This window comes from Dromaius novaehollandiae, chromosome 5 (genome assembly GCF_036370855.1).
Source record: "Dromaius novaehollandiae isolate bDroNov1 chromosome 5, bDroNov1.hap1, whole genome shotgun sequence".
NCBI classification, from domain to species: Eukaryota; Metazoa; Chordata; class Aves; order Casuariiformes; family Dromaiidae; genus Dromaius; species Dromaius novaehollandiae.
The window spans coordinates 5286439-5299598 of record NC_088102.1 but is presented as its reverse complement, the minus strand read 5'-3'; the positions used below and the strand labels follow the sequence as shown (position 1 = coordinate 5299598).

The 13160-nt window shown below is 49.4% G+C and overlaps 1 protein-coding gene across 3 annotated transcripts in view; it reads right to left on the bottom strand.

Annotated features, from left to right (window-relative positions):
* FBXO34 (F-box protein 34) overlaps positions 1–10849 on the bottom strand; it is a 36819-nt gene extending 25970 nt beyond the window's left edge. For all 3 annotated transcript variants that reach the window (XM_064511865.1, XM_064511868.1, XM_064511867.1), the window contains exon 1: positions 10708–10849. The gene's annotated coding sequence lies outside the window, so the exon portion shown is untranslated. The remainder of the gene's footprint in view (positions 1–10707) is intronic.
* Positions 10850–13160: the final 2311 nt, after the last annotated feature.

The following is a 13160-nucleotide window of genomic DNA, read 5'->3' as shown; positions in this document are numbered from 1 at the left end:
CTCCCTCTGGATAAGGATCAGATGCTATCCAGCACGGGGGTTTCAATCCAGCCTCTGCAAGCAGGAGAGCTCGCTCACATCGATATGACACCACACAATTTAGGGAATTGTGGCCCCCCACATACTCCTTAAAATTTTGCACCCCAAAAAACCCAGTACTAGATACTTTGCCTCCAATTCCTCTCCTATGGTCAAGGTGGACCGCAATGAAGCACCACGTGCTGAAGTGCCCGACGAGCCCCACCACCCCCAGCCCAGCCTGCAAACACCAACTGCAAAAAGCCGCAGACAGTCGCGTCTCCCGGTTCAATCCACCACGCGCTGCTTCCTACCTGTGCGGCCCAGGGGCAACCAATACCCGAGCCAAGCACAAGAGGAAGAGAGTGGAAGTACCGAGGGGGGACTTCAACCTCTGAGACCTAGAGGAAGGCCAGAAAAGGCCCACGGCAGGATCGCTGCCAGTGGAAGCTGGTAAACCACATCAAGAGGAGATGTGGAGCACGGGGAAGGCCACGACAGTCTTGTCCACTTCCAGAGGCACCAGGGCAAATCCAAAGTCAAGCACAGTGCTGGGCAGGCAAACACACCTCTCTGAGAAGCAGAATTAGCTTTTCTAACGGAGAAAGGTAATGCAATCACACCATAATCATCTAGCAGCTAACGAAGCCGAATCTAGCTCTGTGGCTCCTTTGAGACTTCCACGAAAGACACTGCTTTACCAGCCACCAGCCCGTCTCAGCATGAAAGACATCAAGGTGTTGCTTTAAGCAGCGTTTACCTTCACCGTAGGCATACACGCTAAAGAGCTGACCCCCATAGCAGGAAGGGTCTGTACTTTGGAGACGCCCCCTCACCGCCCCGCTGAGCCTCCCGTGCACGGGCAAGTCCCCTTCTGCCTCTACTGCCCTCAGAGCAGCCTTTTCCCAAAGATACCGCAGGAAACAGCTGGGTCAACTGTCCAAGCTGGCCACAGGTCAGACATCCCCTGGCTCCACATATTTTTCCCCCATAAAAGAAATAAATATTTCTTTAACAAACTAGATCACTTTTTTAATTAAAGAGAACCCACATTGTTTTCCATCAAATCTGCTCCACCATGCCATGTACAAGCCAGTTTGCAAAGCACGTTTGGATATCTCTGTCTTAAAGCCATTCGATAAATACAAGACTTGATAGGGGACCTCTCAGTCTTCAATTCTCTGCAATTCACCATCACTTCACCTTAAGTTATTCCAGGAGCTCAGTGCTGCAGCTGGACCCATACTGAGCTGTTCTACATGACCAGCCCTGTTGGCCACATTATAACCAATTTAACCAAGCCCAAACTTGCTAAAAGTACCAACGTAAAAAAAACCCAAAAAACTATTTCATTTTCTTTCCCAAAACACTTTGCTCATCAAACATCTGTGTGAATGCATTCCCGTCCTCCCACCACCCTGACTTGACCGCACGCACAGTCAGGCGTATTCTTAGGCATATGTGAGAGCGATCCAACCGTCCCATGCCCGTCCAAGAAAAAGCCATCCTGACAAGAGTTTCAGTATTTGTCACTACTGGACTATGCAAAATGCGAGCGCTTGTCCGTGGTGCTCTCTCACAGGCTTACGCAGCTACCTCAAAATCATCATCCCTCAGAAACATCAGCTCCAAGAACAATATTTTATCAGGGCTCAGACTGATGCACAAACGCACTTTCATTCTCTTTCAGAGATGGACAGAAATCCTCTCTGAAGTTGTGCCCAAAAATTCGCGTTCGCATCATCTGTTGCATCTAAGGCTGTTTCCACACTACAGAACCAAAATTATGCAATTCAAGCACAAGCACCTCAACGTGACCACGTTAACCACGGCGACATCCGCTCTCGAGCAGCGGACTTGGTGGTGGAGGTCTAGTTGGGCTGCTCTAATCACCTATGCAGGACCTAATGCAGACAGCAGAGAACCTAATTAACATGCAGCTCTATGGAAAACAGAGTCTTAACACTAACCAGTTTTATCTAAATCCTTCGGGACATTGTGTTTGCAGCACTTAATGTTAAAGCTAAACACATCTTCACCTGGCAAATAGCTTGAAGAACCTTCGACAGAAGCTGCTAAGGGAATACAGTATTTTAGGATATTTTTGCCAGATGCACCAGGGACACACTTCTAGCGTGCACAAAGCCCAAAGCAGCACGACAAGAAACCTTCTCCTGGCTGACATCCAGGTAATGAAATTAGTTTCACTGCAGGAAAAGAGGAAAGGGCACTTAAGTTTTGCTTCAAGTGCTGCAAGCCACACCGCTTATCTGCTATCAGAGCAGACTGCAGGGCCGCTCCGGCGATAATGCAGGAGCTGGAACGGGAAGGTACGCAATTAGTCCCATCTCCTCCTCCTCCTCCTCCTCCCCCCCAACGAAAAAAGCACAGACGTTATCACATCTCCCTCCAGCTCTGCTACCCCCATCACTTAAAATACCTACAAAGCAAAGCAGAGCTGTCGCTTGCAAGCTGCTAACAAGTCTGGCTTGGCCCCGGCTGGGAGACTGTGGAAGGTATTCTCAGCATCTCCCCAGAAGAAAGTCACTGCCTTATTTAACGGGATGTTTTCTCAGGTACCCACACGCATGCATATATTAAGGTTAACATGCCTGCATTTAGCTACCCCAGAAAAAGCATACCAGCTTTTTGCTCTTTCTATTAGCTTCTACCGAAACTTAAAGCATCTCTAAATCCTCCTAGGCCTGATCACAGAGAACTAAACATGTTAAACACACGGGTCTTACCTTATGCTGGCACTTGGTCTACCTTTAGCAACCCAGCTTTGAGGATGCTGGCTCGTTTTATCTAAGCAATTCGCACCCCATCTTCCCTTAAAGAGCTGTACCTTCTGCTTGTAAAGTGGTATATATGGCTATTTCCATAACCAAGGCTTATGCCTGGAGAGACTGCAAGCCAAACTGCAACTCAGAATAACCGCCTGCCTCCAAACTGCGACTGCGAGATGTGCTGCGAGCTACGCACGCTGCAAAGCGCATCGGTCCTCCCCCAGCTGCTCCGCTCGCCCTCATTAGAGACACGACCTCCCCAGCAGCCTCTGCCTCCCTGATGCCCCCAGCAAAGTTGCTGCAGCTGTGATCACCGACTTCTACATTTACCTTTTTTTTCTTCTTCAATCTCTAAGCTTTTTCAAATGCAAAGCAACCTGATAGACTTCTCTATCCAACCCTTTAGTTTTCTTTTTTTTTCCTGGACAGCCACCTGAGGAAAACTGAGTCTGTTCTGCTTTGCTCTGACATAACACAAGTGGGGAGGCCTGCAAGTCCCCCACCTCTGGAGGGAAGAAAAGGGGGGAAAAAAAACCCCACGAGTTACCGTCACTATTAATGCCACTAGCAACCTCCCTGAGCTTGCTTTGTGCAGCTCCCCTAGGGATGCAACAGCCTCACACTGGGATTAACTTCTTCCCAGTTAAGCTCTTTCCAAGTTCTCAAAAACACTTTCCCCGAAACAAACGTGCCATTTCAGCAGGGCACTCCGCGGTGCCGTCCCTTCCGTCCTTTCCTCCAGGCCAGCAACCAAGCTGCAGTAGTTTCATAAAATTAACTTTCCTTGACGACTGTATCTTGGGATACAAAAGAAAACAGGAAAAAAACCCACCCGCCTTTCGGCGTAAGGAGAGCTGCGAGCTCTGCAGGCAGGCGGGACAGAGGGCTCGGAGCTGCTCCCATTTATCTCGGCAGCCACCCCGAAGCCTATAGCTGCGCCTATAGCCGACATACCAGTGGGTACTGGTTTACACTCACGTAAGCTGTTAAAGCACAACATAGCAAATGATTAGCAAAACCGGTTTAGTCTCCGTCAAGCGACACCCGCCGCATCAGGAGCGGCGAGAGCTCGGTTTACCGGACGTGCTGTAATTCAGCATTACAAGACAATTCCCAGTAACTCACAGCAAAACCACATCCGCAGCTTTGTGGAGAGTCCTATTTGACACAGGTCATATACATTTTACCAGGACTACACCTGAAATCCTGCCGCACCTAAGAGAAACGTGGCATTTTTTTCTCTAATGTCACGACAGATGCATTCATCGTGAGCAGCAATTCCCCAACAGGCAGGATTTCCAAAGCGGCACCAGATGTACTTAGGCTGCAGATGCATAAGCAAGCACGCTTTGCATCTTTTAATTCACGTGTTTATTAAAACAGAGGTTACCTCATATAAAGAAATGACAGTAGGGTGTCATCCACCCTGAAAAAATAAAGAAATTAAAAGAAAAAAAGGAAAGCGTCTCTCTCCCGCATCCCGAGCGCTCGGCAGCGGGGCTGCCCCAAGGGCACACGCGGGCGCTCCGGGGAGGAGAGGAAGGAGCAGGCCCCGGGCAGCACGGTGGGCAGCGGCCCCCGAGCCACGCGCTGCCAGCAGGCACCGGGGAAACACAGCCGGTTCAACGCTAGCCACTGTCCCTTGATGCAAACCGTGTCCTGCTTGAACCCGCGGTGTCCCAACTCCTTTAAATACAGCCGCAAGCACGGCACGTCGCAGAAAGCCAAACCACAGGCGCGAGCCTGCATAAGTCTCCGAAGTTCAGACGCAACCGGAAATTATTTCACCTACCTAGATGCAGAGGGAAAGCTGCCTTCCAAATCGCCTTTGACGCTACGAGAAATCGTGGAAGCAATGAAATGCCCAAGGAGGCCCTGAAGTGGCAACACCCAAGCCTACATGCACTCACACAGGCATGACTACACACAGCCTAAACTTAAAGAAAAAAATATATATATATATATATATATCAGTGTTTTTAGCATGCAAGCAAAACAAAATAATAGCATGTACACAGAAATCTCTAGAGTGACTTAGGAAGAAGATTTCACGCTCGGCATGCTGCCAATTAGAGGGAGGAATTAGAGAGCTGAGCAATATAACCTGGTTCATCCCGAGGAAGAAACTGCATTCTTAAGCGATCGACAAACTAAAGGGGAGGAGGCAGGAGGACCCAGGACTGCAAATTTCACACGGCAAAACAGGAATGCTACGAAGACAGAAAGCAGGCTAACACCACAACGCAGGACATAATTACAATTTAAATGAACCCAGGCCATCGCATCCAAAAGAAGGTTAGCCAGTGCATAACTGCATTCCAATAAAGTGGACAGCGGTTTTTACTACAAAATTTCAAACATTTTAATGTTTTACAGATTACAGCCCTCTCTTGATCGGCAACTAGAAAGCGGTGCAAGGAGGAGGTCACAAGAACAAAAGCAAACCAAGTGGAAAAGGCACCGCCAGACACCTTGAGAAGTTGGAAAATGTGCCAGAAACTGCCTTTTAGTAAGAGAGAACATTTAGTGGCTATCTTTAATGATGACTTTATAACCCAACTCTTTGGAGCTTAAGAATTCACATCATGAGCCTAGATGCCCCTGAAGCTTTCAGCAGAATCACGACCAGACTCGACATGCCCCAGTTTCCCCAAGGTTTCTCTTTTAAAACCATTTACACTCAAAATATCAAATGCTTTCTTCCCACACAGCAGAGAGTGACTGAAACCTAGGTTTTAATTTTACCGTGCTAGCATGCATTTTAAGAGAGTCTGTTTTCAACACTTTTTCATTTGAATGACAGTAGGAATTTCTGCATGTTCAGTTCCAGGCTGAAAGTTACTGGAAAAGGCAGCAAGCTTCTGTTTAATTATGTAAGTCACTGCAAGGAGGAGAAAGAAAAAAAAAAAAACTACTGAACTTTGCTAAATCAAAGCTTGCAAAATACTGACGCACAAATCACAAAATGAGCTAGAAGTAGCTTAGAGATGTTGGGAATGTCTGAAGTTAAAAAATTCTAAATTAAATGGCTGCCATTGAGGTTTGCCAAAAAAATATGCTAATTCTCCAAGTTCACGCATAGTAATTAGCACAGCTATAAGCAGGTCCCCAATAAAGCAGCAAAGTTAGTCTCCCTTTTATTCTTCCAGCAGGCAAAATTAGCTGAGTATGAAGTTATTTTTGCAATCAGAGATAAAACATTATCCTGAATATCAATTCTTCAAGTACAGCATCCGATAACGCAGATATGGTATTAAGCACAAGCCAAAAACAATCTGGATATTTCTCTTCCCTCATTCTAGGCAGGATACTAAAGGCAGGGAGGGGCTGCATACTTAAGACTTCATTTTTTGAAATCAATTGACTATCTACCAACAATTCAGCTGAAACAAGTTCTCTCTACATTACTGTTCACAGCCCAGACAGGTTTCTTCAAAGAAAAATGTCTGCCTCCGCTAAAAATAAATCTTCTTGATGTGCTAATCGGCAGAACGCGTGTGAGAAGCCACCCAAACTGCAAGTTTCAAGAGCGTGCTTAAACTGAAAGTCTCCAGTTTCCGCCCATTGCTCCTCCAAAACCAGGTTCACAGGTGCATCTATCACACATCGCCAACGCACAAAGCCAGCTTTTCCGTTCTTATTATGGATCTGCCACTTACTTCATGCTTAAAAGATGCAGCCTTCTCCTAAGCCCCGTAACGCCCGACAGCTCGTCCGCAGCACCACACTGAACGATGGCTGGATCATCCATGCCCTTGACCAAGATACTCAACCTCGTTCTATGTCCTGAACGTACCTTCTCGAAGCGCACAAGCCCACCGCTGCCCCAGGAGAGCCGATTACTCTCAAAGACGTTGAGAAAGACCCAGCAACCTTTCTCAGGTGTAGGTCTTCCTTAACCTCGGTATTTCTATCGGGCTTATACCAGTACAAGTCCATAAAGATGTACAGCGACACGCAACAACCATGTCACGGGGCATCCACCTAGCAACAACCAACCTCGTACCTCCAGCGTGAGCAGACAAGCCTCAAGAAAGTGCAGGCAGGTCAAGCAAAAACACAGTTAGTGCACTCAAGGCGAAGGAGAACATCAGCTTCTTGTCTTGCAGCAGAGGCACCAGCTTCCAAACGCAAAAAAAAGGAAGGTGGTAAAGGAAGTGAAAAAACAAGGTACAAAACTTGACATATCAAGCCTGTTTTGTAGCTCCACGCAGCCCAGGAAAGGTTTCCAGAACCTCCATGAGCTTCAAAAGGGCCCAAAACCACCAAGTATTTAAAGGAACATAGCAGGGGAAGGGCAAGGGTAAGTTGCTAAGTGTTTACAAACCGAGGGACACAGTAGATTGAACAGCTGTTTACCAAAACTCTGCAATGTTAAAAGTAAATGGACTGAAAGCACAAGAAATCCTGCCCGAAACAAAGCGAGACTTCTCATAAAAAAAAAAAAAACCTTTTGTGGCCAAATGAAATGCTGAGTTCAAGTAAGAACGCAAAACTTGGTACCTATCATGCTCCTCCCCCACACACACTTGGGGAAATTTCATTCATCTCAAAGCAATCAAAAGAAATCGCTTAGAAATCAAAGTGAGAAAGGCTGCAGAAATGAAAGCCTGGCATGAACAAATAATATCCGAGAAATAAAAAGGAGATTCTCCAAGTTAGGGAAAGGATGAAAACAGTTCTGAATAATTTACTTTGCATAGCCCAGTTCCTGCCAAAACAGTTCTATAAATCCCATGGTAGTTCAGATAATTTCCATTCTTAGAACCAAAAAAGCTAGATTGAACATTAGCAACATTAATTGTGTGATATGACCTGAATGATGCAAGAACAAGTAGTTAAGTGAACCACAACATCTGCTGAATTTTTAATCATTAGTTGTTTTGCTGCAAGCCAGCAGAACATTGCACATTAGCTTCCAAGCACTGTGCAGAATGGCATATTAGGACAGCAAGATTTTTAACTGGCAGAAATTCAGCTTCAGTGTTACCTAAATGCATTGCTTTGCTCTGAACTGCAGGCACTGCAGCTTCTAAAGCAGTTTTTTTTTAATCCTGTGAAAAAGAGCACTATTTTCTGCACCCCAAGATACCAAGCAACCATTTCTAAGTGATTAAAAAAAATAAAACTGGCATTTTCTTAACAGCCACGTATGTGTACCTCCGCAGTGTATTTTTACCCTTAAAACAGTATGAAGTAGTCACGGGGCTCCTATGGAAGAGATGGTTGAGCCCCAGATGTACAGGAAAGGGATCTACATAAACATTATCATTGCTGTACTGCAACGGCACTGCAACGCATTTAGACATACTTGAACTATATTTAATCCATCTACCCTAGATACTCGTTGCAATGACACTGCAGAAACCTTGATTTTTACCAGGAACTAGCTGCCCAAATGAGCACCACTGATGCCACTCGCAGAAGCCCACCCTACACCAAAGCCAGGCCTGCTGCCCAAAATAACTGGATTAAAACTACCTACCATAGCCACACCAGCAAATACACCTCCACTTCTGCTACGGGCATAAGACCGAGACAGTAGGATTAACAGGTGATACAGTAGATACTCCCCACCCACAACAGGAAGAAAAAAGGACAATTTATTTGGGAACAAGCACATACTAATTTCACGTCTGCGCCCAGAATCTGCACTAAGGGCAGTTATCCCGATTCAGTCCTTATATTGTTCTACACGGCAATATTCACACATTAAAAACAAATTTTAAAGCCTGCCATGCTAACTTGAATACATGCTAACTTTACTTAACAGGTTAACAGAGTCAACATAGCTTAAAGAAACAGAATCATTAAAATATGGTACAAAAGAACAAAAAAAAAAGCCCTAAACCGCCACACATACCAAACCTACATTCCTGTGCCCTCTCCGCTGCAGGGCTGACGACACTGCCCAGTCGGTTTCTCAGCTTCCCCTAAACTACGATCTCCTTCAAAAGCTTAAATCTAAGGAGAGGAACGCCTAGCAATAAGTCCACTGACCAAAAAGTCCACACGACAGCCAAGAAAAGCAATCAGCAGGAACAAGAGCTCCGCACGCTTCCAAGGCTGAACTATCTTCTCATCAGAGGCTTGGGCCCAGTCCTACTTTTTTTTCCTTACAGATCGAACTACCGGTTGCAAGAAAAGCTGTTATCTGCACTGGAAGCAGGTATCAAACCCGCCTGTTAGGTGTTCGAGGTGGCCGGGGTCTGGCCAGCGCCACGCTGGGGTCCAGCTCTGCCGCGCGCTGCGGGATGGGCTCCCTGTTTTAAGGGACACATAAAGACGCTTCGTACACCTACAAGGAAATTACTTGCAGCTCGACAAGGCATTCACGTATGCGCACGATCCTGGTCTAAATAGGGGGAAAAAAAGAAGAGTTTTAAAGAGCATTTAGCAAAACATGAAGCGTTCCCTTCAACCTTTGCCTGGCTCTCCAATTAAATACGAAAGAAATGACTTAGTCATATCGAGCTTGCAAGAAGATTTTAAGACACTGGTATTAAATCAAATCCCACAACTTTTCACACCTATTAAAATGGGACCCTGTCACTCAGAGGGGAAATTTCAATATGTGTCGTGCAATTAACAGGCACCGTCTTTGTGAGCAGGCGGCTCCCTGACATTCCACTTCTTCCCCTCCAAGGCCCCGCGCCGGGGCGAATTTATGGGTTTACCACCTAAAAGGAGGAGCCGGGCACGTTACCTTCGCCGCGAGTCAATGAGGCTCTTTCAGCCGGGCCATGGGGAGGGAAGGCAATGCCAGGCGCTCCCTTTCCCTCCCCGCAGGACCCAAACCACCGCGCAGCACGCTCCCATCCCCTGCAGCAAGGCATTGGCCAGTTATTTAAATAAAATTAAAAATAAGAAAGGAATGAAAACACTGGAAAAAGCTTCAGGTTAGGATTTCAAGGGCAAAAACGCAACTTTGGTGCAATCGAAGCGGAGCTGCACGGGGAATTCTTCCGGTCCCTGAAGGCCAAGTCGCTCGGGCACAAGCAGGATTTCAGGGCTGCACTGTTGAAATCTGCTCAAATCGCTCAAAAACAGCGGAGAACTAGAGCAGTTTTTTCCTTCTTGGTAGTCAAGCAGTCACTGTGCTGCCACCGCGTTAAGCAGCAGCAACGTTAACCACCTCCAAGCATTTATGGGTTTAGACTTTGGACTTCCAAGACAACCGCCTGCCTCCAGGGTTGCGGATTTTCCCTTTTTTCTCCCCCCTGCAGACGGGGCAGCGCGCGGCGAAGAGCAACGCGGGGCGACACTGGGCATCGTGCCCAGCACGCGTGGCCCCGCCGGGCGCCCTAGGCCACGAGGCCGTGCCCACAACCGGCTCCGGCTAAGGGCGACGCTCGCCATCGCCCAGGGAGCCTCGGAGCGGGCGCTTTTGGGGGGCAGCAGCCCCCTTCCTTCACCCTCTTCCTCGCCGCCCGTCCTTCATCCTCCTCCTCGCCGCCCGGGCTGGACGCTGCCTTCCCCGAAGGAGGGAACCGGAGGCGCCGAGCGCGGAGAGACGCCGCAGCGAGGTGACAGCGCTTTTAACACCCCAAGATTCGGGCAACGACTTTTTTTTTTTTGATTTTTTCTTTTTTTTTTGGTAATTTCCTTCTTTTTTTCGGAAGGGGCCTCGGGCGCTCGCCCGGAGGCCCGCGAGGAGACGGCGGCGGGCGGAGGGGGGCCTCGGCGCCCCGCAGCGCGGCGCCCCCCTCCCCACCCCGCTCCGGGCCGCGGCCGGCTGCGCCCGCGCGGAGGCCCCGCGCTCGCGGAGGAGCCCCGCGGGCGGCCCGCCGCGAGCAGGCCCGACCACCGCCGCCATGGCCCGCGGGGCCCGCTCGCCGCCCCGCTGCCCTCCGCCGCCGCCGCCCCCAGCCCCGGCCCCGGCGCGCCGCGAGCTGCCTACCCGGTGCGGCGCGGAGGCGGCGTCCCGGCGGCGCGGAGCTGCGCGGAGCCGCCTGCGCGGGCTCGGCGGCGCGGCCGGATCCCCCCCCCTGCGCCGAGCGGCGGCGGCGGCGGCGGGAGGGGCCGCGGCGGCCGCGCCAATCCGCGCCCGGGGCGGGACGGGACGGCGCCGGGGCCGGGCCGCGCCGCGCCGCCCTGGGGGCCGCGGCCGCTCCCGCGCGTGGCCGCCCCGCCGCGTCGCGCAACGCCCTGCTGACGGGTGGGAGGCCGCTCTTCAGCCCGGCCCGACCCCCCCCCCCCCCCGGGCTGGGGGTTACTGGTTGCACTGGGAGCAGGAGCGAAACGCAGAGAAAACGCGCGGGGAAACGGGGAACAACGCGTTGGTGGCCTGAGCCTAGGAGTTTGGGTGGGCTGGGGCCTCCCCCCTCCCCGAAAGAGGGTTGGGGGACCCGGGGTGGCCACCGAGGAGCCACGGTGGCAGCAGCAGGGCTCTGTGGCAGACGGAGGTGGCCGGTTGCTGTGGCACGCGGCAGGGCGGCCGCGGGGAGAGTGCCTGCTCCGCTTGACGTGAGGCCACGAGACCATCTCGAGGCCCTGCTGAGGCCGAAAAGCAGGGTAACTGCATCAGCGCAGCACCGCGCCGCGGTGTTTAGTCCAGGGCCGATTAGCCAAGGCCCGGGGTCGCGTTAACGTGGCAGCTCAGATGGCCGAGACGAATTGCCCAGAGCCTCTAGAGTCCTCGACTGTGGCCACCACATACAGAGAGGACAGGAGGGAAGATGGAGGTGAAACAACTTCCAAAGGTCAAATACCGGCTCAGTGACAGGACTGAAAGCAGAACCTAGGGCTCCTCATCTCTGCCGTGTTTCCTCTGGACGGTAGCAGAACCCCAGGAGAACGAAGGGATTTTGCTATCGATGACCCAGGAGGCTGTTGCGTTCAAGGGGAAAGATCGTACAGGCACACTGCTATACAATTGCAGTGATTTTTTTGTACACGTAGAAAAGAATTTCTTTTTACTAGCGCTGCATCACAGCTCAGTGACTGTTACACGCAAGGACAAGATATCACCAGCTGACTTAAAGGCAAATGAAATACGTGTCCTGTAATACTAAAGCCCCCACAGCTCTATGGCCCCAATCTTTTGTTTTACGTTGATAAAGACAGCTGAATGTCATTTGCTGCTAAGTGACTTCTAATGATTAAATAACCTTTCTCTCTCCCCTCCCCTCCCAGGACATTTGGTGATAATATAAGGAAGATTTTGTATATTGTTTAGCTTACAGGGCCATCTGGCACTTTTGCATTTCAGTAGCCTTGAACATTGAAAAAACAATAGATAAAGAAAAACTGTCCTATCTTATCAGCAACCTGGAGAAGTTTAACTCTGTCAGAAGTACATAGGATTAGCCAAGTCACTATAACTCTTTTATAGTTTCCATCTTCGTTAATGGTCATATTCCTCAAAGCTTTCCATTGTTGTGCTCGCAACCAGGCTGTTCCTTATCTCCTTTGCATTTGTTTTAGCTGTGAAACAACTCCAGCGATCACATCCAGCCTCCATACCAGAAGTGCTGCTTCTGGGCAATGGAGACACAAGAGAGACATGCTGAGAAAAGATGTGTACTGTTTTAACCCAAAATAAAAACTAAAATTACTGCAAGTCTTGTCTAAGCTAGGGAAAAGGATGCTCTTTTCAAATAAAAACTCGAAGGTCCTGGCCTAACTCAACTACTAGCCCGCTTGACACTGATGAGATACAGTCTAATACCACTGTACTAAGCAGCTTCTTCATCTGCTTTTGCTAAAGGGGATGAAAATATAACTTACCTAATGCACCCACTCCAAACAATTCTTAGAAAAAACCAGAAAGCGGGTCTCAATTCAAAAATGGCTTATGGGTGCTTAAAAATGTGATGCAGTAGCATCTAAGTGTTCGGTATCAGGCTGCCAGAGTGGAAGGTAATACCCGGGCTCAGGTACCTTGCTTCTCCATTTAAAGCCTGGAGAGCGTTAGACACCTCACAAGGGCAAGTGAAAAATCCCACATGGTCAACAGAGACCTGGTTGCAGGAAACATCAGAAAGGGGGATCTGTGCGGCCTGCTCCGCAGAGCCAGAATCTGGGTGTTTCCGTCAGCTTGGAGTCCCAGGGCTGCACACACGGGTTTAGGAGTCTACCGGTGCTCTTTGAAAGAGCAGAGCCAGGTTACTGTTTTCTTTTTAACACTGTGAGCTGCAGAGATTACATTTGATGCAGTTTCTTGCATGCACTAATCTGGATGTTGGAGCAAATACCCAAGAAAGGGAAGGTTTTCTCCATGCTCTCTTTCTCCCGGTGAGAGTCCAAATGTGTGTCTCCCACACGTGTGGGCCCAGCCTACAGATGAGGCCGAGACACCAGGGTAGGGGTGAGCGATTGTCCCATGCTCATATTAAAAACGTGCTACCGTTC